General features: G+C 41.1%; 1 protein-coding gene across 10 annotated transcripts in view; it reads left to right on the top strand.

Moving 5' to 3' along the window:
- Nucleotides 1-25,917, top strand: part of LOC124126584 (inversin-like) — a 73,959-nt gene that overhangs the window by 29,815 nt on the left and 18,227 nt on the right. The window lies entirely within an intron of this gene.

Raw genomic sequence — 25,917 nt, 5'->3', positions numbered from 1 at the left:
GTTCTTAACATACCTTTCTCATCTAGGGTGATATTATTTGAATACATTTGTTGTAATGAAACTACAAAAGAGGTCACTGTAGAATACAAAGGCTCATGTCATCTCGACTCTAAAGGAACTACTTCCGCGATACAGCTGGTTGTTGTACGGCCGTCAGTGTAAACACGAAGTCAATTAAACATACTAAATATTATTTCGTGAAAAGATCTTACATCCTTCGAGGTAAAAATAGTGATGTAATAAATTATGAGAGTTGACTTACTGTGTGTGTAAGTTCTCTGAAGTATGAACCTTCATAGAGTGAGGGCCAAACTGTATGCACGTTGTCGCAAGCTCCGACGAACGTACACAACTGAAAGTCAGTTCTCATATCAAATCATATAGACGTAAGATATCATCGTGTGTCGTAAACGATATTTTAGAAAGACGCGAGAAAACAAGCGAAACAAACGCCTCCTTAAGTTTAGCTTTCCAAACTGAGTCTCTGAATGACATTTAGAAGTGATACACATAACGAAGAGAGTCAAGATCTTGAGTGTGGGGAACACCATGTTCCTAATGATAAAGAAGTTGACATCCATACATTCCCTTCCTTATGAAAAACACATTTGGAAATTGGCAGAAAATTCGAGCTTTTAAGGTTTCTATCTCCTAAAGCATTTTTTTGCTGAAATGAGACGCTTTCGAGCTTTATAAATTCCATCTTTCTAAAACGGTGCACTAAAGTAAAGAGTTGGAAGCGGCGAAGAGCTTCAGAGCTTTCTATATTTCAAAAAATAAGTTTGTAAGATGAATTGTCAAGTGTTACCCGGACCACTTGAACACAGGCAGAAAGGAACGGCGATTCTTCATCATCGATGTTATATAAGTTTGTAAGATGAACTGTCAAGTGTTACCCGGACCACTTGAACACAGGCAGAAAGAGAACGGCGATTCTTCATCATCGATGTTATCGTTTGTGATGAGATAGCAGCCGCCGACGCCACGACTAGCCACACAATCCCCCGCTACTGTCGATGATCTGGGCCCGTCTCCCTGTTTGACGATGTCGGTCAGATTTTGTTGGTAGATGTATTGCATAACGTTGGTCAAGATCAGTGACCAACATACTTCCGGCGATATAAAGGGGTGTTAACTGACAATTACAGACGGGTATTTGGAGAAAGGAATTTTGAAGAAACCTAATGAACTGGTTTCCAGCATGACATTCATATTAAATAAATATGTCACGTGTTTCCTAATCTTAATACAGAGATGTAGAAGTATTAGTAAAACAGTATTTACACTCCTGTGGATTCAAAATAACAAAATGATTTATTGAAAGAGGGAAACTATTTCTATATCGTTTGTGATTAGACGCACGTCTGCAGTACAGTACATCGATAGGTATCACTGCCAGTCACACCATCAGAATAATATGGACCAATCTGGGGCTCGGACACGCGATCACAGGATCCTGGTGCGACCAAGAAACGCAACCCTACACATAGAGCTGCAGTGTCTAAGACAGTTGCGCCATGGCAATATATATGATTAACACTATTATGACGAATTTCCTTCAGGCATTATCTTTAGTTTTAATCCCAAAAGTATTTTTAGCAGTTTCATAAATATTATGGCAAATCTAGGGATAATGGCAACGTCTCAGAATGAATATTGGTGTATTGATAAAACCAGGTACCAGTGATCACTACAGTGACGTTGTTGTAATCAAATTCCCCTGGCACAATGTATGAAGTGACACTGACAAACAGACACTATGTATGAAGTGACCCTAACAAACAGACACTATGTATGAAGTGATCCTGACAAACAGACACTATGTATGAAGTGACCCTGACAAACAGACATTATGTATGAAGTGACCCTGACAAACAGACACAATGTATGAAGTGACCCTGACAAACAGATACTATGTATGAAGTGACCCTGACAAACAGACACTATGTATGAAGTGACCCTGACAAACAGACACTATGTATGAAGTGACCCTGACAAACAGACACTATGTATGAAGTGACCCTGACAAACAGACACTATGTGTGAAGTGACACTGACAAACAGACACTATGTATGAAGTGACCCTGACAAACAGACACTATGTATGAAGTGACCCTGACAGACACTATGTATGAAGTGACCCTGACATAGGGTATGATACACATAACGAAAAGAGTCAAGATCTTGAGTGTGGGGAACACCATGTTCCTAATGATAAAGAAGTTGACATCCATACATTCCCTTCCTTATGAAATACACATTTGGAAATTGGCAGAAAATTCGAGCTTTTAAGGTTTCTATCTCCTAAAGCATTTTTTTGCTGAAATGAGACGCTTTCGAGCTTTATAAATTCCATCTTTCTAAAACGGTGCACTAAAGTAAAGAGTTGGAAGCGGCGAAGAGCTTCAGAGCTTTCTATATTTCAAAAAATAAGTTTGTAAGATGAATTGTCAAGTGTTACCCGGACCACTTGAACACAGGCAGAAAGAGAACGGCGATTCTTCATCATCGATGTTATCGTTTGTGATGAGATAGCAGCCGCCGACGCCACGACTAGCCACACAATCCCCCGCTACTGTCGATGATCTGGGCCCGTCTCCCTGTTTGACGATGTCGGTCAGATTTTGTTGGTAGATGTATTGCATAACGTTGGTCAAGATCAGTGACCAACATACTTCAGGCGATATAAAGGGGTGTTAACTGACAATTACAGACGGGTATTTGGAGAAAGGAATTTTGAAGAAACCTAATGAACTGGTTTCCAGCATGACATTCATATTAAATAAATATGTCACGTGTTTCCTAATCTTAATACAGAGATGTAGAAGTATTAGTAAAACAGTATTTACACTCCTGTGGATTCAAAATAACAAAATGATTTATTGAAAGAGGGAAACTATTTCTATATCGTTTGTGATTAGACGCACGTCTGCAGTACAGTACATCGATAGGTATCACTGCCAGTCACACCATCAAAATAATATGGACCAATCTGGGGCTCGGACACGCGATCACAGGATCCTGGTGCGACCAAGAAACGCAACCCTACACATAGAGCTGCAGTGTCTAAGACAGTTGCGCCATGGCAATATATATGATTAACACTATTATGACGAATTTCCTTCAGGCATTATCTTTAGTTTTAATCCCAAAAGTATTTTTAGCAGTTTCATAAATATTATGGCAAATCTAGGGATAATGGCAACGTCTCAGAATGAATATTGGTGTATTGATAAAACCAGGTACCAGTGATCACTACAGTGACGTTGTTGTAATCAAATTCCCCTGGCACAATGTATGAAGTGACACTGACAAACAGACACTATGTATGAAGTGACCCTAACAAACAGACACTATGTATGAAGTGATCCTGACAAACAGACACTATGTATGAAGTGACCCTGACAAACAGACATTATGTATGAAGTGACCCTGACAAACAGACACAATGTATGAAGTGACCCTGACAAACAGATACTATGTATGAAGTGACCCTGACAAACAGACACTATGTATGAAGTGACCCTGACAAACAGACACTATGTATGAAGTGACCCTGACAAACAGACACTATGTATGAAGTGACCCTGACAAACAGACACTATGTGTGAAGTGACACTGACAAACAGACACTATGTATGAAGTGACCCTGACAAACAGACACTATGTATGAAGTGACCCTGACAGACACTATGTATGAAGTGACCCTGACATAGGGTATGATACACATAACGAAAAGAGTCAAGATCTTGAGTGTGGGGAACACCATGTTCCTAATGATAAAGAAGTTGACATCCATACATTCCCTTCCTTATGAAATACACATTTGGAAATTGGCAGAAAATTCGAGCTTTTAAGGTTTCTATCTCCTAAAGCATTTTTTTGCTGAAATGAGACGCTTTCGAGCTTTATAAATTCCATCTTTCTAAAACGGTGCACTAAAGTAAAGAGTTGGAAGCGGCGAAGAGTTTCAGAGCTTTCTATATTTCAAAAAAATAAGTTTGTAAGATGAATTGTCAAGTGTTACCCGGACCACTTGAACACAGGCAGAAAGGAACGGCGATTCTTCATCATCGATGTTATATAAGTTTGTAAGATGAACTGTCAAGTGTTACCCGGACCACTTGAACACAGGCAGAAAGAGAACGGCGATTCTTCATCATCGATGTTATCGTTTGTGATGAGATAGCAGCCGCCGACGCCACGACTAGCCACACAATCCCCCGCTACTGTCGATGATCTGGGCCCGTCTCCCTGTTTGACGATGTCGGTCAGATTTTGTTGGTAGATGTATTGCATAACGTTGGTCAAGATCAGTGACCAACATACTTCCGGCGATATAAAGGGGTGTTAACTGACAATTACAGACGGGTATTTGGAGAAAGGAATTTTGAAGAAACCTAATGAACTGGTTTCCAGCATGACATTCATATTAAATAAATATGTCACGTGTTTCCTAATCTTAATACAGAGATGTAGAAGTATTAGTAAAACAGTATATACACTCCTGTGGATTCAAAATAACAAAATGATTTATTGAAAGAGGGAAACTATTTCTATATCGTTTGTGATTAGACGCACGTCTGCAGTACAGTACATCGATAGGTATCACTGCCAGTCACACCATCAGAATAATATGGACCAATCTGGGGCTCGGACACGCGATCACAGGATCCTGGTGCGACCAAGAAACGCAACCCTACACATAGAGCTGCAGTGTCTAAGACAGTTGCGCCATGGCAATATATATGATTAACACTATTATGACGAATTTCCTTCAGGCATTATCTTTAGTTTTAATCCCAAAAGTATTTTTAGCAGTTTCATAAATATTATGGCAAATCTAGGGATAATGGCAACGTCTCAGAATGAATATTGGTGTATTGATAAAACCAGGTACCAGTGATCACTACAGTGACGTTGTTGTAATCAAATTCCCCTGGCACAATGTATGAAGTGACACTGACAAACAGACACTATGTATGAAGTGACCCTAACAAACAGACACTATGTATGAAGTGATCCTGACAAACAGACACTATGTATGAAGTGACCCTGACAAACAGACATTATGTATGAAGTGACCCTGACAAACAGTCACAATGTATGGAGTGACCCTGACAAACAAATACTATGTATGAAGTGACCCTGACAAACAGACACTATGTATGAAGTGACCCTGACAAACAGACACTATGTATGAAGTGACACTGACAAACAGACACTATGTATGATGTGACCCTGACAAACAGACACAATGTATGAAGTGACCCTGACAAACAGACTCTATGTATGAAGTGACCCTGACAAACAGACACTATATATGAAATGACCCTGACAAACAGACACTATGTATTAAGTGACCCTGACAAACAGACACTATGTATGAAGTGACCCTGACAGACACTATGTATGAAGTGACCCTGACAAACAGACGCTATATATGAAGTGACCCTGACAAACAGACACAATGTATGAAGTGACCCTGACAAACAGACACTATGTATGAAGTGACCCTGACAGACAGACACTATGTATGAAGTGACCCTGACAAACAGACACTATGTATGAAGTGACCCTGGCAAACAGACACTATGTGTGAAGTGACACTGACAAACAGACACTATGTATGAAGTGACTCTGACAAACAGACACTATGTATGAAGTGACCCTGACAGACACTATGTATGAAGTGACCCTGACAAACAGACACAATGTATGAAGTGACCCTGACAAACAGACACTATGTATGAAGTCACCCTGACAGACAGACACTATGTATGAAGTCACCCTGACAAACAGACATTATGTATGAAAAGACCCTGACAAACAGACACTATGTATGAAGTGACCCTGACAAACAGACATTATGTATTAAGTGACCCTGACAAACAGATACTATGTATTAAGTGACCCTGACAAACAGACACTATGTATGAAGTCACCCTGACAGACAGACACTATGTATGAAGTGACCCTGACAAACAGACACTATGTATGAAGTGACCCTGACAAACAGACACTATATATGAAGTGACCCTGACAAACAAACATTATATATGAAGTGACACTGACAAACAGACACTATATATGAAGTGACCCTGACAAACAGACACAATGTATGAAGTGACCCTGACAAACAGACACTATGTATGAAGTGACACTGACAAACAGACACTATGTATCAAGTGACACTGACAAACAGACACTATGTATGAAGTGACCCTGACAAACAGACACTATGTATGAAGTGACCCTGACAGACACTATGTATGAATTGACCCTAACAGACACTATGTATGAAGTCACCCTGAGAAACAGACACTATGTATGAAGTGACCCTGACAGACACTATGTATGAAGTCACCCTGACAGACTGACACTATGTATGAAGTGACACTGACAAACAGACACTATGTGTGAAGTGACACTGACAAACAGACACTATGTATGAAGTGACCCTGACAAACAGACACTATGTATGAAGTGACCCTGACAGACACTATGTATGAAGTGACCCTGACAAACAGACACTATATATGAAGTGACCCTGACAAACAGACACAATGTATGAAGTGACCCTGACAAACAGACACTATGTATGAAGTGACCCTGACAGACAGACACTATGTATGAAGTGACCCTGACAAGCAGACACTATGTATGAAGTGACCCTGACAGACAATATGTATGAATTGACCCTAACAGACACTATGTATGAAGTCACCCTGACAAACAGACACTATGTATGAAGTCACCCTGACAGACACTATGTATGAAGTGACCCTGACAGACAGACACTATATATGAAGTGACCCTAACAGACACTATATATGAAATGGCCCTGACAAACAGACACTATGTATGAAGTGACCCTGACAAACAGACACTATGTATGAAGTGACCCTGACAAACAGCCACTATGTGTGAAGTGACACTGACAAACAGACACTATGTATGAAGTGACACTGACAAACAGACACTATGTATGAAGTGACCCTGACAAACAGACACTATGTATGAAGTGACCCTGACAGACACTATGTATGAATTGACCCTAACAGACACTATGTATGAAGTCACCCTGACAAACAGACACTATGTATGAAGTGACCCTGACAGACACTATGTATGAAGTCACCCTGACAGACAGACACTATATATGAAGTGACCCTAACAGACACTATATATGAAATGGCCCTGACAAACAGATACTATGTATGAAGTGACCCTGACAAACAGACACTATGTATGAAGTGACCCTGACAAACAGACACTATGTGTGAAGTGACACTGACAAACAGACACTATGTATGAAGTGACCCTGACAAACAGACATTATGTATTAAGTGACCCTGACAAACAGACACTATGTATGAAGTGACACTGACAAACAGACACTATGTATGAAGTGACCCTGACAGACAGACACTATGTATGAAGTGACCCTGACAAACAGACACTATATATGAAGTGACCCTGACAAACAGACATTTTATATGAAGTGACCCTGACAAACAGACACAATGTATGAAGTGACCCTGACAAACAGACACAATGTATGAAGTGACACTGACAGACAGACACTATGTATGAAGTGACCCTGACAAACAGACACTATATATGAAGTGACCCTGACAAACAGACATTATATATGAAGTGACCCTGACAAACAGACACAATGTATGAAGTGACACTGACAAACAGACACTATGTATGAAGTGACCCTGACAAACAGACACTATGTATGAAGTGACACTGACAAACAGACACTATGTATGAAGTGACACTGACAAACAGACACTATGTATGAAGTGACCCTGACAAACAGACACTATGTATGAAGTGACCCTGACAGACACTATGTATGAATTGACCCTAACAGACACTATGTATGAAATCACCCTGACAAACAGACACTATGTATGAAGCGACCCTGACAGACACTATGTATGAAGTGACCCTGACAGACAGACACTATATATGAAGTGACCCTAACAGACACTATGTATATAGTGACCCTGACAAACAGACACTATGTATGAAGTGACCCTAACAGACACTATGTATGAAGTGCACGTGACCCTGATAAACAGACACTATGTATGAAGTGACCCTGACAAACAGACACTATGTATGAAGTGACCCTGACAGACAGACACTCAGTTGAGAGACTTCGGGTGGAGAGCGTTGGTCTCGGTTTCAAGGCTTGTGTCTGAGATTAGTTTCTGGTGGAGAGCGTTGGTCTCGGTGTGAAGTCTTGTGTCTGAGATTAGTTTCTGGTGGAGAGCGTTGGTCTCGGTGTGAAGTCTTGTGTCTGAGATCAGTTTCGGGTGGAGAGCGTTGGTCTCGGTGTGAAGTCTTGTGTCTGAGATCAGTTTCGGGTGGAGAGCGTTGGTCTCGGTGTGAAGTCTTGTGCCTGAGATCAGTTTCTGGTTGGAAAGATGGCGACAACAAGACGAGACCGGACGCGCACCAGACTGTCTGACTTGAGGTCCGATCATGGTTTCCCGTGTCCCTCATCCACACCTACCTACAGGATGACTTACCATTGGTCAGTAAACTTTCCTCATTGAGAAAAATCACATCAAGCTTAAATAGTCAGGCTTGATTTCAATGCCTTGACTATCTGTTTGGTGCATCCCGTGAGTTCCAAGAAGTGGAAACTGACTTCCGGCAACCGTCTGTGCACGAGAAGTCCAAAGGCCCCTGGCCAGTAATGACCTATTTCCCCCAGTGCTGACGCTATTCTGACCTTTCTGTACACAGACGATGCGTACATGTATCCTGCCGGAATCTAAAGGGTTCTGTTTACTCAGGTAAAGCTAGAGTGAGTGAGTGAGCGAAAGAGTGAGGGAGGGCGGGAGTGAGTGATCGAGGGCGGGAGTGAGAGAGGGAGGGAGGGAGAATCAGAGACAATCAATGGACACCAGTTCACGCCTAGACCTATCTTTGTGCCAAGTTTGGTTCAGATATCTCTCATGGTTTTCGTGGCGGGGTATAATAATATTGAATTGGTACCTGAATTCATACATAACGTATTTCATATTATTCCTTTAGTTGCACAACTTTCATACCTTTGACATTTACATACATTTCTTAGTAACAAGGGGGAGGTCGAATAACCTAGTGGTTAAAGCGTTCGCTCGTCACACCGAAGACCCGGGTTCGTTTTCCGACATGGTTACAATGTGTGAAGCCCATTTCTGGTGTCCCTCGCCGTGATACTGCTGGTAAATTGCTGAAAGCGGTTTAAAATCAAACAAAGTCACTCACTTAGTAACAAGACATAGTTCGAAGACAGAAGCGTTCTAAAATTAGACATACTCGGATTATGACAAATACATTTTACGCAGATGGAGGTGCCGTATGTTCTTATAGGAATTACGTATTAACCCCCTGGATGCCGAGTTATTTGTCTGACTCACATTGTCAGAACATCGGAGAAGTGAATGCTGTGCGGGCATTGCGGTCGCGCGGCTTTGGATCTTCCTCTGACTGTAAAATTAACTGCAATTTTATTTTTAAACCAGACAGTGCTGAGTGTTTTGTAATGCGTCAAAAAAAGAAGATTTCGGCACTTTCTATCGTACACCGATAAAAGAACTGTGCGTCGATTGTTTTCATTTAACAGCTTTACCGAAACTGAGCGAATGAAATACTGCCTAATATCTTTTATACGACCATAAAAGTATACCAGATGGATTTGTATCTTATATATGACGTTATACATTCATTAAAAAAAATAGATTGCCACAAATGATAAAATTTGATTTCCTCTATGACGTCAAAAGACGGCTGAGTGGTTACACAAGTACAAAGAAAAGGGGGCATGACTCCGCTGTACTTAGCACTAGTGTACTGTAACCAAGGTCACTTAAGCCCCATTCACATGGACACTTTTACTTACGTGAGTATATGTACTTACATAAGTAAATTTACTTATGGTGGCATGTGAACGCATTTGCTTTCGTGAGTAAATATACTCCAGGAGTAAAGAGACATGAGTAAAAGTATTTTTGCTACACCTAATGAGGTCTAGTAAAAGTATATTTACTCATAAGTATAAATGCTCCTGGAGTATTTCTGGTCACGTCAACAGATTCTCTATTTGCTTACGTAAGCATATTAAATTCAAGATACTGATAATCAGGAAAATACGGCTGTAGTTCCTTGCAAAGAACATAACATGGTCATAAAATGTTTCACTTGTCATGCGAATGTTATCCATCCACAGTTTATTATCAAATGATCGTTTGACGACATTGTTCCACCAGTGTTGAGAACGTTCTCTCTTCCACAGTTCTCTTTCCTAAATATACTCCATGAGTAAATTTGCTTACATGAGTAAATTTTGTCCATGTGATTGGGGCTTTAGTGCAAATGTGCAGTGGATAAGGACAGTGCATTTTTGTGATGTTTTTCTTTCATGAGGAACCACAGTATTCCAACACAGATAGAAATATTGAAACTGTATACGCCAAGGTATGACACAAATCATAAGAAATGATTAAATCGAACTACAAAAAGAATTCTTGGAGAAATAAAGTGTAAAACGTAATATTGTTAATTATGCCACGTACTTATCCTCAGTATAGAAGTAATGGCGTAGCAAGGTCACAGACTGACCCTAGGAGATCGAACGTGAGTCTCGTTGTATGTAGCGCCTTTATTACCGGACACTGGTAGGCGTCGTCCAAGAGAGTGACCGTGTGTCCCGAGTCCCGGCCGCGCCTTTATTGCCGGACACTGGTAGGCGTCGTCCAAGAGAGTGACCGTGGGTCCCGAGTCCCGGCCGTGCCTTTATTACCGGACACTGGTAGGCGTCGTCCAAGAGAGTGACCGTGTGTCCCGAGTCCCGGCCGTGCCTTTATTACCGGACACTGGTAGGCGCCGTCCAAGAGAGTGACCGTGAGTCCCGAGTCCCGGCCGTGCCTTTATTGCCGGACACTGGTAGGCGTCGTCCAAGAGAGTGACCGTGTGTCCCGAGTCCCGGCCGCGCCTTTATTGCCGGACACTGGTAGGCGTCGTCCAAGAGAGTGACCGTGTGTCCCGAGTCCCGGCCGCGCCTTTATTGCCGGACACTGGTAGGCGTCGTCCAAGAGAGTGACCGTGGGTCCCGAGTCCCGTGCCTTTATTGCCGGACACTGGTAGGCGTCGTCCAAGAGAGTGACCGTGGGTCCCGAGTCCCGGCCGAGCCTTTATTACCGGACACTGGTAGGCGTCGTCCAAGAGTGTGACTGTGGGTCCCGAGTCCCGAGTCCCGTGGGTCGACCGCCACCCCGACCGTGTCTCTTTCTGTATCAGTACAAGTACACAGTTTTATACATGATGGTGAATGCATTTACAGAAGTACGTACTACATTCTGATTAGGCGATATATGCAGTGAATATTATACCATTTCATTTTTATGGACATGAACAAACTGACTTTACCTGATTGACATTTGTGCTTATATATCTATAATGAAGCTAAGACTCAACATGCATGACAGCGGGCACGTCGCTCGGGGCGCCAATAAACAGCCTTAATTACAAATGACGGACACTGTCACAAAGGACGGACAGAATGTGACCCTTATCTAATAGTACTTTTAGTGTGTGACGTCAGTGCGTTAACAGTACACGATAAGGTTTTACTTCAATGATTAAGCTTTTATCTTTAAATTTCTTTAGGCTCATAAGTTATAGAAATCTGTATACACATTTTGTAAACGTAGCTGTATGACAGTGAACCAAGTGATTATAGAAAACAAAACGACAGGCGCAATTCGTTAATCGTTTGTGACTAACGCGCACCATTTCTAAAAATGTGTGCAAATACATTTCAGAAAGATATAATCCATTTTGTTGAAGTAATGTATTCAGTTTTAGTTTTAAAATAAAATTAATTGATGTTCATAACATGTTTATATGAACTTAAAATATTGAAAGAAAATACTTAGATAGTGCAGTTACGCTTACATGTCATCATCTCACACTTGGCTAAAGGTCAGAAATGTCGTAAACTATAAACTTGTCCATTTCTCATGTAAACACTGTTCAAACAGATTATGAAAGGTTGATAACTCTGCGTGGCCTATATATACTCACACGCAAAAGAAACGCAAGTCGAGTATTCAGTATACATGTTATTTATTTTCAACAGTAAAGACAAGAAATACTAATAGGGCAAGATTGACAAAAAATTGACTGAAGACAGTTTAATGGATTAAAAGGCAGATGACATTATTGTATTTTTTAAATGTTAAGGACTTACACAGTTTCGGGTCAATACCCAAAATGTCAGTCAATACCTGGTGTGACCACCATTAGCATTGATCACTGCCACACATCTCCTGTACTTTGAGTGGATCAGACGACTTGTGAAGGCCCTAGGGATCCTCCTGCACACATCCAGAGCAGCTGTGCGTACTTCATCGGCAGTTGAAGGGCTGGCCGCACATTGTGCAGACGCCTTTGAACCTCATCCCACAAGTGTTGATGGGGTTCAGATCAGGGCTGAGGGCTTGCCACGGTAGAACACGGATGTTGTGTTGTTGCAGAAAGGCCATGGTAGCTCTGGCAACATGGGGACGAGCGTTGTCCTGCTCGAAAATGTGTTGTTGATGTTGTGCAAACAACGTGGGGTCTGATCACTTGGTCGATATGCCGCTGAGCAGTGACGCCGTGTCCCCGACCTTGACCAACATTCAGAAAGCACATGGGTCCAAGTCTCGCATTAAGTCCAATCCCTGCCCATATCATGACGCTAGGTCCACCCAATGGATCCCTTTCCACAACGATTCTGTCAGCGAAACGATCACCTCGATGCCGCCAAATACTGACTCTTCCGTCTGCATGGGAGACACAAAAGCGACTTTCATCTGAGAAGATGACACGCCTCCACTCACGATGACGCCAATTGCGATGACCCTGTGCCCACTGAAGTCAATGTCGTGGTTGCAGAACATCTGAGGTTGTTGGAACGGAGACATCGGATCACAGTGTCCCGGCTTATGTGTCGATTATGTGTTCCTAGGGTCTGGCGAGCACCTTCACTTGCAGTTAGGAACGGATGTTGCTGGTGTTGACGGGTAATCTGCCGATCTTGTCGAGCTGTGGTGATCCTAGGACGACCGCTCCGAGGAAGGTCATATGTGGTCTGTGTTGCATTGTATCGATGCAGGAGACGGTAAATTGTGGTTAAGATAACGTTGAAATGACGGACAACATCTTGGACAGACTCTTCAGCTTCCAAACGTCGTTCGATAGCCTGTTTTCTCTGAATTTGATTTAGGCGTGGCATTGTATACCAAATAGTCATAGGTCCAAAAATCGACCACTGTTTTATACCCACTACAGTTCGTGACAGTTCGTGCATTTTCGATTTCGCGAGAAATGGGTGCATGATACCCACATATTCATTGAAATGGTGCGTTTTGGCGATTCGTTTTTAATGTTGCGTTTTTACTCGGGGCTTCCAAAATGCAACCAAAAATATTAATAACACCATCAGGCTTCATTACATGTTAAAACATCAATTTATGGTTCCGTGTTTGTTACCTATTTGCTTAAAACCACTTGCGTTTCTTTTGCGTGTGAGTATATATGTACATTACATATGATGTACATTTATGAATATCCATTGTGGAAACAATTGCGTGAAAAAAATGCGGAAGATACGCAAAATCTACGTCCGACTTGAAACTGTACATAAGCAGCGTGAGAGAGTGGTCGTGTGTACAGTCAGGACTTGACCGTGGTCAAGGAATATAAGGTAAATAGTAATGAAGATAACTACCGTCCTCGTGTCTGATGGTGCGTCTGTCATGGCGTCACGCAGGACTGTAACTTTGACTTTTTCTGTTGAATTTACCCTAATCATTGTAATGTATCTATTTCTAATTCCCTAATTTGTGCTACAATACTCTTCCCATGCATATTCTAAAGATAGTGAGCCAATGTATACAACGGATAGAAGAATGAATTTGTCGAAATAGGAGAAAGTGTTACGCAGTGTAAAATCTGAATTTGGGTTCCCTGGGTATGGTGCGCTGGCGCTACACTGACCCAGGCAATGCCTGCACAATGGCGCTGCACTGACCCAGGCAATGCCTGCACAATGGCCGCCTCCACCAGACGAACAAACATGGCGGACACGACATGTATTTAATATAGAAAAACGCTGGAACGGTTGGTTACATTTTTTCTTTGCATTTTCATCAGGGCTGTTGCGATGTATATGTCTCGAGAATATCGTCCATTGTTACTTACAGTGAAGGAAAATATTATTTGAACTGTTAACTCGAATGAAGTCGTCACATCGGTTGAATGTAAACAATGACGCACAGACCATTTTCAACAGTGACGTGTGCGTTAATATTTCGTGTCAACTCACTGTTGTCACGCAATCGTATACATAATACATGGAATTAAACGACCACGTTAATGAAATATCGCTAGCATCTTTATTGTAGCAAATTTGATGACGCAAATGTCGCCGAATATGAACCGTTTTCTACCATTGTAAAATGGTGGGTTTAGCAGAAATATTGAACGCCCAGTAGGCCTATAATAACTAGAAAATAACAACGTATTTGCACCCGTAACAATGGTGTCTAATGATAAGGTCTGTCATTGACTAATTTTGCATTTTAATTTTCGTACTAACAAGTTCCTAAACTGATTGTATTAATTCTGTTTTTGCGTCTACGGATGTATATGACCGTATTTTAAGTGTTAACAATGCGCCTATCTATGTAAATACCAGCACCATGCATTGGCTCTGAGACTCGGTGATTTTGTAAATTTTCGGATGTAACTTCTGGAAGAAAACAAGAAATTCATTCATTCATTCATTCAGTTCATACAAAATAACAGCCTGTCGTAACGTACCGAACCGCGAAAACACACCCTCCTTGTTGCCTCCGACAAGTCACACTTACGTCATAGCTGGTGTACAGAGGTCGTGCCGTCACAACACGCTGACAGGGCCTCACGGCGGGCGGGCATGTGTCGTGTCACATGGAACTCTGGGTAGTAGAGTGAGGGCGGGCATGTGTCTTGTCACATGGAACTCTAGGTAGGAGAGTGAGGTCGTACCGTCACAACACGCTGACAGGGCCTCACGCCGGACGGGCATGTGTCTTGTCACATGGAACTCTGGGTAGGAGAGTGAGGTCGTGCCGTCACAACACGCTGACAGGGCCTCACGCCGGACGGGCATGTGTCTTGTCACAGGGAACTCTGGGTAGGAGAGTGAGGTCGTACCGTCACAACACGCTGACAGGGCCTCACGGCGGGCGGGCATGTGTCTTGTCACAGGGAACTCTGGGTAGGAGAGTGAGGTCGTGCCGTCACAACACGCTGACAGGGCCTCACGCCGAGCGGGCATGTGTCTTGTCAGAGGGAGCTCTGGGTAGGAGAGTGAGGTCGTACCGTCACAACACGCTGACAGGGCCTCACAGCGGGCGGGCGTGAGTCTTGTCACAGGGAACTCTGGGTAGGAGAGTGAGGTCGTGCCGTCACAACACGCTGACAGGGCCTCACAGCGGGCGGGCGTGAGTCTTGTCACAGGGAACTCTGGGTAGGAGAGTGAGGTCGTGCCGTCACAACACGCTGACAGGGCCTCACAGCGGGCGGGCGTGAGTCTTGTCACAGGGAACTCTGGGTAGGAGAGTGAGGGAGGGCATGTGTCTTGTCACAGGGAACTCTGGGTAGGAGAGTGAGGGAGGGCATGTGTCGTGTCACATGGAACTCTGGGTAGTAGAGTGAGGGCGGGCATGTGTCTTGTCACATGGAACTCTGGGTAGGAGAGTGAGGTCGTACCGTCACAACACGCTGACAGGGCCTCACGGCGGGCGGGCATGTGTCTTGTCACAGGGAACTCTGGGTAGGAGAGTGAGGTCGTGCCGTCACAACACGCTGACAGGGCCTCACGGCGGGAGGGCATGTGTCTTGTCACAGGGAACTCTGGGTAGGAGAGTGAGGTCGTACCGTCACAACACGCTGACAGGGCCTCACGGCGGGCGGGCATGTGTCGTGTCACAGGGAACTCTGGGTAGGGGAGTAGTGTCTTGTCACAGGGAACTCTGGGTAGGAGAGTGAGGTCGTGCCGTCACAACACGCTGACAGGGCCTCACGGCGGGAGGGCATGTGTCTTGTCACAGGGAACTCTGGGTAGGAGAGTGAGGTCGTACCGTCACAACACGCTGACAGGGCCTCACGGCGGGCGGGCATGTGTCGTGTCACAGGGAACTCTGGGTAGGAGAGTGAGGTCGTGCCGTCACAACACGCTGACAGGGCCTCACAGCGGGCGGGCATGTGTCTTGTCACATGGAACTCTGGGTAGGAGAGTGAGGTCGGGCATGTGTCGTGTCACATGGATCTCTGGGTAGGAGAGTGGTGTCTTGTGTGCATGGTATGCGGGTGAGTAACTTCGTTAAAAGACTTGATCGGATTAACTCCACAGATCTAACTGTCGTGACTTTATCTTCCTGTCTGCAATAATCAATCAATCATGTATTTCAGTAGTAAGGCCCCAGGACAAAGTACATTAACATGTTTAATACAATGAAGACATTTTGAAGATGAGTGCAACGGTACATATTGGCACTATTGTGAAGATCGGAGATGGATGGTTTGATTGGTATTTTCAATGCAGTTTGCTAGATATATTAGAACGCTGAGGACTGCAACATTGTTATTAAACTATCCCTTGGATTAGCACAAGTATCGACATTGAAAAATGGGAAATATTTTGAACGGATTTAAGTATGTGGGGCATATATCAATACAAAATGAATCTTATTTTCAATGACATGTACAACTTACATGGTGGACAACAACTTTCGAATGTCTCATCGATGTCCGCTCTCCTGTAACTAAATAACTAAACAGGCTGACGATTACATGATGTTGACTGACACAGATGTAGGCCCTACACATTGTGTGGCGAGTTACAGCATTGCTCCCGTGATAACGTTCTCTACTGCAGTAAGCCAGGCCCAGTGTAGCAAAGTATGTTTCACTCTACTGCAGTAAGCTAGGCCCAGTGTAACAAAGTATGTTTCACTCTACTGCAGTATGCCAGGCCCAGTGTAACAAAGTATGTTTCACTCTACTGCAGTAAGCTAGGCCCAGTGTAGCAAAGTATGTTTCACTCTACTACAGTAAGCCAGGCCCAGTGCAGCAAAGTATGTTTCACTCTACTGCAGTAAGCTAGGCCCAGTGTAGCAAAGTATGTTTCACTCTACTGCAGTAAGCTAGGCCCAGTGTAACAAAGTATGTTTCACTCTGCTGCAGTAAGCTAGGCCCAGTGTAGCAAAGTATATTCCACTCTACTGCAGTAAGCTAGGCCCAGTGTAGCAAAGTATGTTTCACTCTGCTGCAGTAAGCCAGGCCCAGTGTAGCAAAGTATGTTTCAATCTACTGCAGTAAGCTAGGCCCAGTGTAGCAAAGTATATTCCACTCTACTGCAGTAAGCTAGGCCCAGTGTAACAAAGTCTGTTTCACTCTACTGCAGTTAGCTAGGCCCAGTGTAACAAAGTATGTTTAACTCTCCTGCAGTAAGCTAGGCCCAGTGCAGCAAAGCATGTTTCACTCTACTGCAGTAAGCCAGGCCCAGTGTAGCAAAGTATGTTTCACTCTACTGCAGTAAGCTAGGCCCAGTGTAACAAAGTATGTTTCAATCTACTGCAGTAAGCCAGGCCCAGTGTAGCAAAGTATATTCCACTCTACTGCAGTAAGCTAGGCCCAGTGTAGCAAAGTATGTTTCAATCTACTGCAGTAAGCCAGGCCCAGTGTAACAAAGTATGTTTCACTCTCCTGCAGTAAGCTAGGCCCAGTGTAACAAAGTATGTTTCACTCTACTGCAGTAAGCTAGGCCCAGTGTAACAAAGTATCTTTCACTCTACTGCAGTAAGCTAGGCCCAGTGTAGCAAAGTATATTCCACTCTACTGCAGTAAGCTAGGCCCAGTGTAGCAAAGTCTGTTTCACTCTACTGCAGTAAGCTAGGCCCAGTGTAACAAAGTATGTTTAACTCTCCTGCAGTAAGCTAGGCCCAGTGCAGCAAAGCATGTTTCACTCTACTGCAGTAAGCCAGGCCCAGTGTAGCAAAGTATGTTTCACTCTACTGCAGTAAGCTAGGCCCAGTGTAACAAAGTATGTTTCAATCTACTGCAGTAAGCCAGGCCCAGTGTAGCAAAGTATATTCCACTCTACTGCAGTAAGCTAGGCCCAGTGTAGCAAAGTATGTTTCACTCTACTGCAGTAAGCTAGGCCCAGTGCAGCAAAGTATGTTTCACTCTACTGCAGTAAGCCAGGCCCAGTGTAACAAAGTATGTTTCACTCTCCTGCAGTAAGCTAGGCCCAGTGTAACAAAGTATGTTTCACTCTACTGCAGTAAGCTAGGCCCAGTGTAGCAAAGTATGTTTCAATCTACTGCAGTAAGCCAGGCCCAGTGTAACAAAGTATGTTTCACTCTCCTGCAGTAAGCTAGGCCCAGTGTAACAAAGTATGTTTCACTCTACTCCAGTAAGCTAGGCCAAGTGTAGCAAAGTATGTTTCACTCTACTCCAGTAAGCTAGGCCCAGTGTAGCAAAGTATGTTTCACTCTACTGCAGTAAGCCAGGCCCAGTGTAGCAAAGTATGTTTCACTCTACTGCAGTAAGCTAGGCCCAGTGTAACAAAGTATGTTTCACTCTACTGCAGTAAGCTAGGCCCAGTGTAGCAAAGTATGTTTCACTCTACTGCAGTAAGCTAGGCCCAGTGTAGCAAAGTATGTTTCACTCTACTGCAGTAAGCCAGGCCCAGTGTAGCAAAGTATGTTTCACTCTACTGCAGTAAGCTAGGCCCAGTGTAGCAAAGTATGTTTCACTCTACTGCAGTAAGCCAGGCCCAGTGTAGCAAAGTATGTTTCACTCTACTGCATAAGCTAGGCCCAGTGTAGCAAAGTATGTTTCACTCTACTGCATAAGCTAGGCCCAGTGCAGCAAAGTATGTTTCACTCTACTGCAGTAAGCTAGGCCCAGTGTAGCAAAGTATGTTTCACTCTACTGCAGTAAGCCAGGCCCAGTGTAACAAAGTATGTTTCACTCTACTGCAGTAAGCTAGGCCCAGTGCAGCAAAGTATGCTTCACTCTACTGCAGTAAGCTAGGCCCAGTGTAACAAAGTATGTTTCACTCTACTGCAGTAAGCTAGGCCCAGTGTAACAAAGTATGTTTCACTCTCCTGCAGTAAGCTAGGCCCAGTGTAACAAAGTATGTTTCACTCTACTCCAGTAAGCTAGGCCCAGTGTAGCAAAGTATGTTTCACTCTACTCCAGTAAGCTAGGCCCAGTGTAGCAAAGTATGTTTCACTCTACTGCAGTAAGCCAGGCCCAGTGTAGCAAAGTATGTTTCACTCTACTGCAGTAAGCTAGGCCCAGTGTAACAAAGTATGTTTCACTCTACTGCAGTAAGCTAGGCCCAGTGTAGCAAAGTATGTTTCACTCTACTGCAGTAAGCTAGGCCCAGTGTAGCAAAGTATGTTTCACTCTACTGCAGTAAGCCAGGCCCAGTGTAGCAAAGTATGTTTCACTCTACTGCAGTAAGCTAGGCCCAGTGTAGCAAAGTATGTTTCACTCTACTGCAGTAAGCCAGGCCCAGTGTAGCAAAGTATGTTTCACTCTACTGCATAAGCTAGGCCCAGTGTAGCAAAGTATGTTTCACTCTACTGCATAAGCTAGGCCCAGTGCAGCAAAGTATGTTTCACTCTACTGCAGTAAGCTAGGCCCAGTGTAGCAAAGTATGTTTCACTCTACTGCAGTAAGCCAGGCCCAGTGTAACAAAGTATGTTTCACTCTACTGCAGTAAGCTAGGCCCAGTGCATCAAAGTATGCTTCACTCTACTGCAGTAAGCTAGGCCCAGTGTAACAAAGTATGTTTCACTCTACTGCAGTAAGCTAGGCCCAGTGCAGCAAAGTATGTTTCACTCTACTGCAGTAAGCTAGGCCCAGTGTAGCAAAGTATGTTTCACTCTACTGCAGTAAGCTAGGCCCAGTGTAACAAAGTATGTTTCACTCTACTGCAGTAAGCCAGGCCCAGTGTAACAAAGTATGTTTCAATCTACTGCAGTAAGCTAGGCCCAGTGTAGCAAAGTATGTTCCACTCTACTGCAGTAAGCTAGGCCCAGTGTAACAAAGTATGTTTCACTCTACTACAGTAAGCTAGGCCCAGTGCAGCAAAGTATGTTTCACTCTACTGCAGTAAGCTAGGCCCAGTATAACAAAGTATGTTTCACTCTACTGCAGTAAGCTAGACCCAGTGTAAGAAAGTATGTTTCACTCTACTGCAGTAAGCTAGGCCCAGTGCAGCAAAGTATGTTTCACTCTACTGCAGTAAGCTAGGCCCAGTATAACAAAGTATGTTTCACTCTACTGCAGTAAGCTAGACCCAGTGTAAGAAAGTATGTTTCACTCTACTGCAGTAAGCTAGGCCCAGTGTAACAAAGTATGTTTCACTCTACTGCAGTAAGCTAGACCCAGTGTAAGAAAGTATGTTTCACTCTACTGCAGTAAGCTAGGCCCAGTGTAACAAAGTATGTTTCAAGTCTGCGATGTGTCAGGCTACTGTCATATACACGTCTATTTGTCTATTTATTTCAATGAGAAAGACTTGTGTTCATAATCACATGTTCGTTCAGGTTGTGTCACAATTATGTCTGTACCCTTTACCTGGCTTTGGTTTCACTATTATGCCACAACAACTTGACTATAACATAACTGAGAAGGGGCAATCCTAAATTCTACGTGACTGACAGGGGCAGCCCAACATTCTCCATGACTGACAGCCATGCTACTATTACAGCGGTGAGGAAGTGCGCTATGTTGTAGATATTCACATCGATTTCAAATGTCGTATCTAAATGTACCAAGCATTATTTGAAAATGTTTCCAATACCCCCAACCAGAGCTGAGCTGTGTGCAGGAATCAGATGTCCTGTATCTGACGCCGACAGTGTTCGTTGTGGCGAGGTTCACTGAGAACAATGTGGAACATGTGTCATAGGGTAGCTCCAACTCGCGGACCAATGTTTTAATACGTATGCAAAACACTAATGAAACTTAGAACCTCCACCGCATTTGCTGGCTTAATCATGTAGGCCTACATTGCAGTAAGCATAAGTTACAGTATAGCCACTGTTTAGTAGAGATGTGAAATAACACAGTAGCCAGTATTTCAAAGAAATGTGAAGTAACACAGTGCGTGACAGTAGCCAGGGTTTTATAGCGCTATGAAGTAACACAGTGCGTGACAGTAGCCAGGGTTTTATAGCGCTATGAAGTAACACAGTGCGTGACAGTAGCCAGTGTTTTATAGCGCTATGAAGTAACACAGTGCGTGACAGTAGCCAGTGTTTTATAGCGCTATGAAGTAACACAGTGCGTGACAGTAGCCAGTGTTTTATATCGCTATGAAGTAACACAGTACGTGACAGTAGCCAGTGTTTCATAGCGCTAGGAAGTAACACAGTGCGTGACAGTAGCCAGTGTTTTATATCGCTATGAAGTAACACAGTACGTGACAGTAGCCAGTGTTTTATAGCACTATGAAGTAACACAGTACGTGACAGTAGCCAGTGTTTTATAGCGCTATGAAGTTACACAGTGCGTGACAGTAGCCAGTGTTTTATAGCGCTATGAAGTAACACAGTACGTGACAGTAGCCAGTGTTTTATAGCACTATGAAGTAACACAGTACGTGACAGTAGCCAGTGTTTTATAGCGCTATGAAGTAACACAGTGCGTGACAGTAGCCAGTGTTTTATATCGCTATGAAGTAACACAGTGCGTGACAGTAGCCAGTGTTTTATAGCGCTATGAAGTAACACAGTACGTGACAGTAGCCAGTGTTTTATAGCGCTATGAAGTAACACAGTACGTGACCCATGAAGATCCGGGATAGAATAGGTCTTCAGCAACCCATGCTTGCCGTAAAAGGCGACTATGAAGTAACACAGTGCGTGACAGTAGCCAGTGTTTTATAGCGCTATGAAGTAACACAGTGCGTGACAGTAGCCAGTGTTTTATATCGCTATGAAGTAACACAGTACGTGACAGTAGCCAGTGTTTTATAGCGCTATGAAGTAACACAGTACGTGACCCATGAAGATCCGGGATAGAATAGGTCTTCAGCAACCCATGCTTGCCGTAAAAGGCGACTATGCTTGTCGCAAAGGCGACTAACGGGATCGGGTGGTCAGGCTCGCTGACTTGGTTGATTCATGTCATCGATCCCAATTGCGTGGATCGATGCTCATGACATCAGTCACTGGATTGTCTGGTCCAGACTCAGTTATTTAAAGACCGCCGTCATAAAGCAGGAATATTGCTGAGTGCGGCGTTAAACAACAAACAAACAGTACGTGACAGTATCCAGTGTTTTATAGAGACGTGTAGATAAGATATAGCTACTGTTTAACAAGATGTAAAGTTAAAATATAGATTCTAGCTACTGTTGGTTTTAAAAACATGACTATTTTCTGCACCCCTGATTTTATTAGGGATGTGCATTGTTTTTAAAAGGCAGGAGTGATAGCCCTTTAAAAACTAGTATTTTTGCCTGTCGTGCGCTGCGCTCTCAGAAGACCACATGTACCGATGCACGAGCATCCGGTGTCATTCTTTATGAAAGTTTTTTTGGGCGGAGAGAATTCACTCTTCAGAATATTCCCTTTGTAAAGCTAGCACCACCAGGTGCACTTGCAAACTTACATCCAATTACATTAATAAAGGGATATTTGAAGATAGTCATTGTTCATTCAAACACTGTTTAATAGAGATGTGATGTGATGTTAAAGTATAGCTGCTGTTTAATAGTGATGTGATGTGATGTTAAAATATAGCTAATGTTTAATAGAGATGTGATCTTAAAATACAGCAGCTCTTTAATAGCGATGTGAAGTTAAAATATAACTACTGTTTAATAGAGATATGAAGTTAAAATATAGCTACTGTTTAAGAGAGATGTGAAGTTAAAATATAGCTATTTTTTTTATAAAAATGTGAAGTTAAAATATAACTACTGTTTAATAGAGATGTGAAGTTAAAATATAACTACTGTTTAATAGAGATGTGAAGTTAAAATATAGCTAGATCTACTGTTTAATAGAGATGTGAAGTTAAAATACATGTTTAATAGAGATGTGAAGTTAAAATATAACTACTGTGTAATAGAGATGTGAAGTTAAAATATAACTACTGTGTAATAGAGATGTGAAGTTAAAATATAGCTACTGTTTAATAGAGATGTGAAGTTAAAATATAGCTAATGTTTAATAGAGATGTGAAGTTAAAATATAACTACTGTTTAATAGAGATGTGAAGTTAAAATATAGCTGGATCTATTGTTTAATAGAGATGTGAAGTTAAAATATAACTGCTGTTTAATAGAGATGTGAAGTTAAAATATAGCTAGATCTACTGTTTAATAGAGATGTGAAGTTAAAATACATGTTTAATAGAGATGTGAAGTTAAAATATAACTACTGTGTAATAGAGATGTGAAGTTAAAATATAACTACTGTGTAATAGAGATGTGAAGTTAAAATATAGCTACTGTTTAATAGAGATGTGAAGTTAAAATATAGCTAATGTTTAATAGAGATGTGAAGTTAAAATATAGCTACTGTTTAATAGAGATGTGAAGTTAAAATATAGCTACTGTTTAATAGAGATGTGAAGTTAAAATATAGCTAATGTTTTTATAGAGATGTGAAGTTAAAATATAGCTAATGTTTAATAGAGATGTGAAGTTAAAATAAAGCTGGATCTACTGTTAAAATAGAGATGTGAAGTTAAAATATATCTACTGTTTAATAGAGATGTGAAGTTAAAATATAACTACTGTTTAATAGAGATATGAAGTTAAAATATAGCTACTGTTTAAGAGAGATGTGAAGTTAAAATATAGCTATTTTTTTTATAAAAATGTGAAATTAAAATATAACTACTGTTTAATAGAGATGTGAAGTTAAAATATAACTACTGTTTAATAGAGATGTGAAGTTAAAATATAGCTAGATCTACTGTTTAATAGAGATGTGAAGTTAAAATACATGTTTAATAGAGATGTGAAGTTAAAATATAACTACTGTGTAATAGAGATGTGAAGTTAAAATATAGCTACTGTTTAATAGAGATGTGAAGTTAAAATATAGCTAATGTTTAATAGAGATGTGAAGTTAAAATATAACTACTGTGTAAAAGATGTGAAGTTAAAATATAGCTACTGTTTAATAGAGATGTGAAGTTAAAATATAGCTAATGTTTAATAATGATGTGAAGTTAAAATATAACTACTGTGTAATAGAGATGTGAAGTTAAAATATAGCTACTGTTTAATAGAGATGTGAAGTTAAAATATAGCTAATGTTTAATAGAGATGTGAAGTTAAAATATAACTACTGTTTAATAGAGATGTGAAGTTAAAATATAGCTGGATCTACTGTTTAATAGAGATGTGAAGTTAAAATATAACTACCGTTTAATAGAGATGTGAAGTTAAAATATAGCTACTGTTTAATAGAGATGTGAAGTTAAAATATAGCTAATGTTTAATAGAGATGTGAAGTTAAAATATAGCTAATGTTTTTATAGAGATGTGAAGTTAAAATATAACTACTGTTTAATAGAGATGTGAAGTTAAAATATAGCTAATGTTTAATAGAGATGTTAAGTTAAAATATAAATACTGTTTAATAGAGATGTGAATTGAAAATATAGCTAATGTTTAATAGAGATGTGAAGTTAAAATATAGCTGGATCTACTGTTTAATAGAGATGTGAAGTTAAAATATAGCTAATGTTTTCATAGAGATGTGAAGTTAAAATATAGCTACTGTTTAATAGAGATGTGAAGTTAAAATATAACAACTGTTTAATAGAGATGTGAAGTTAAAATATAACTACTGTTTAATAGAGATGTGAAGTTAAAATATAGCTACTGTTTAATAGAGATGTGAAGTTAAAATAAAGCTGGATCTACTGTTTAATAGAGATGTGAAGTTAAAATATAGCTAATGTTTTTATAGAGATGTGGAGTTAAAATATAGCTAATGTTTAATAGAGATGTGAAGTTAAAATATAACAACTGTTTAATAGAGATGTGAAGTTAAAATATAACTGCTGTTTAATAGAGATGTGAAGTTAAAATATAGCTACTGTTTAATAGAGATGTGAAGTTAAAATATAGCTGGATCTACTGTTTAATAGAGATGTGAAGTTAAAATATAGCTAATGTTTTTATAGAGATGTGGAGTTAAAATATAGCTAATGTTTAATAGAGATGTGAAGTTAAAATATAACAAACTGTTTAATAGAGATGTGAAGTTAAAATATAACTACTGTTTAATAGAGATGTGAAGTTAAAATATAGCTACTGTTTAATAGAGATGTGAAGTTAAAATAAAGCTGGATCTACTGTTAAAATAGAGATGTGAAGTTATAATATATCTACTGTTTAATAGAGATGTGAAGTTAAAATATAACTACTGTTTAATAGAGATGTGAAGTTAAAATATAGCTGGATCTACTGTTAAATAGAGATGTGAAGTTAAAATATAACTACTGCTTAATAGAGATGTGAAGTTAAAATATAGCTACTGTTTAATAGAGATGTGAAGTTAAAATATAGCTGGATCTACAGTTTAATAGAGATGTGAAGTTAAAATATAGCTAATTTTTTAATAGAGATGTGAAGTTAAAATATAGCTAATGTTTAATAGAGATGTGAAGTTAAAATATAACAACTGTTTAATAGAGATGTGAAGTTAAAATATAACAACTGTTTAATAGAGATGTGAAGTTAAAATATAGCTAGATCTACTGTTTAATAGAGATGTGAAGTTAAAATATAGCTACTGTTTAATAGAGATGTGAAGTTAAAATATAGCT

The sequence above is a fragment of the Haliotis rufescens genome, unplaced genomic scaffold, assembly GCF_023055435.1.
Source record: "Haliotis rufescens isolate VD_foot unplaced genomic scaffold, xgHalRufe1.0.p SCAF_113, whole genome shotgun sequence".
Taxonomy (NCBI): domain Eukaryota; kingdom Metazoa; phylum Mollusca; class Gastropoda; order Lepetellida; family Haliotidae; genus Haliotis; species Haliotis rufescens.
This window is presented reverse-complemented; position numbering and strand designations above follow the sequence as displayed.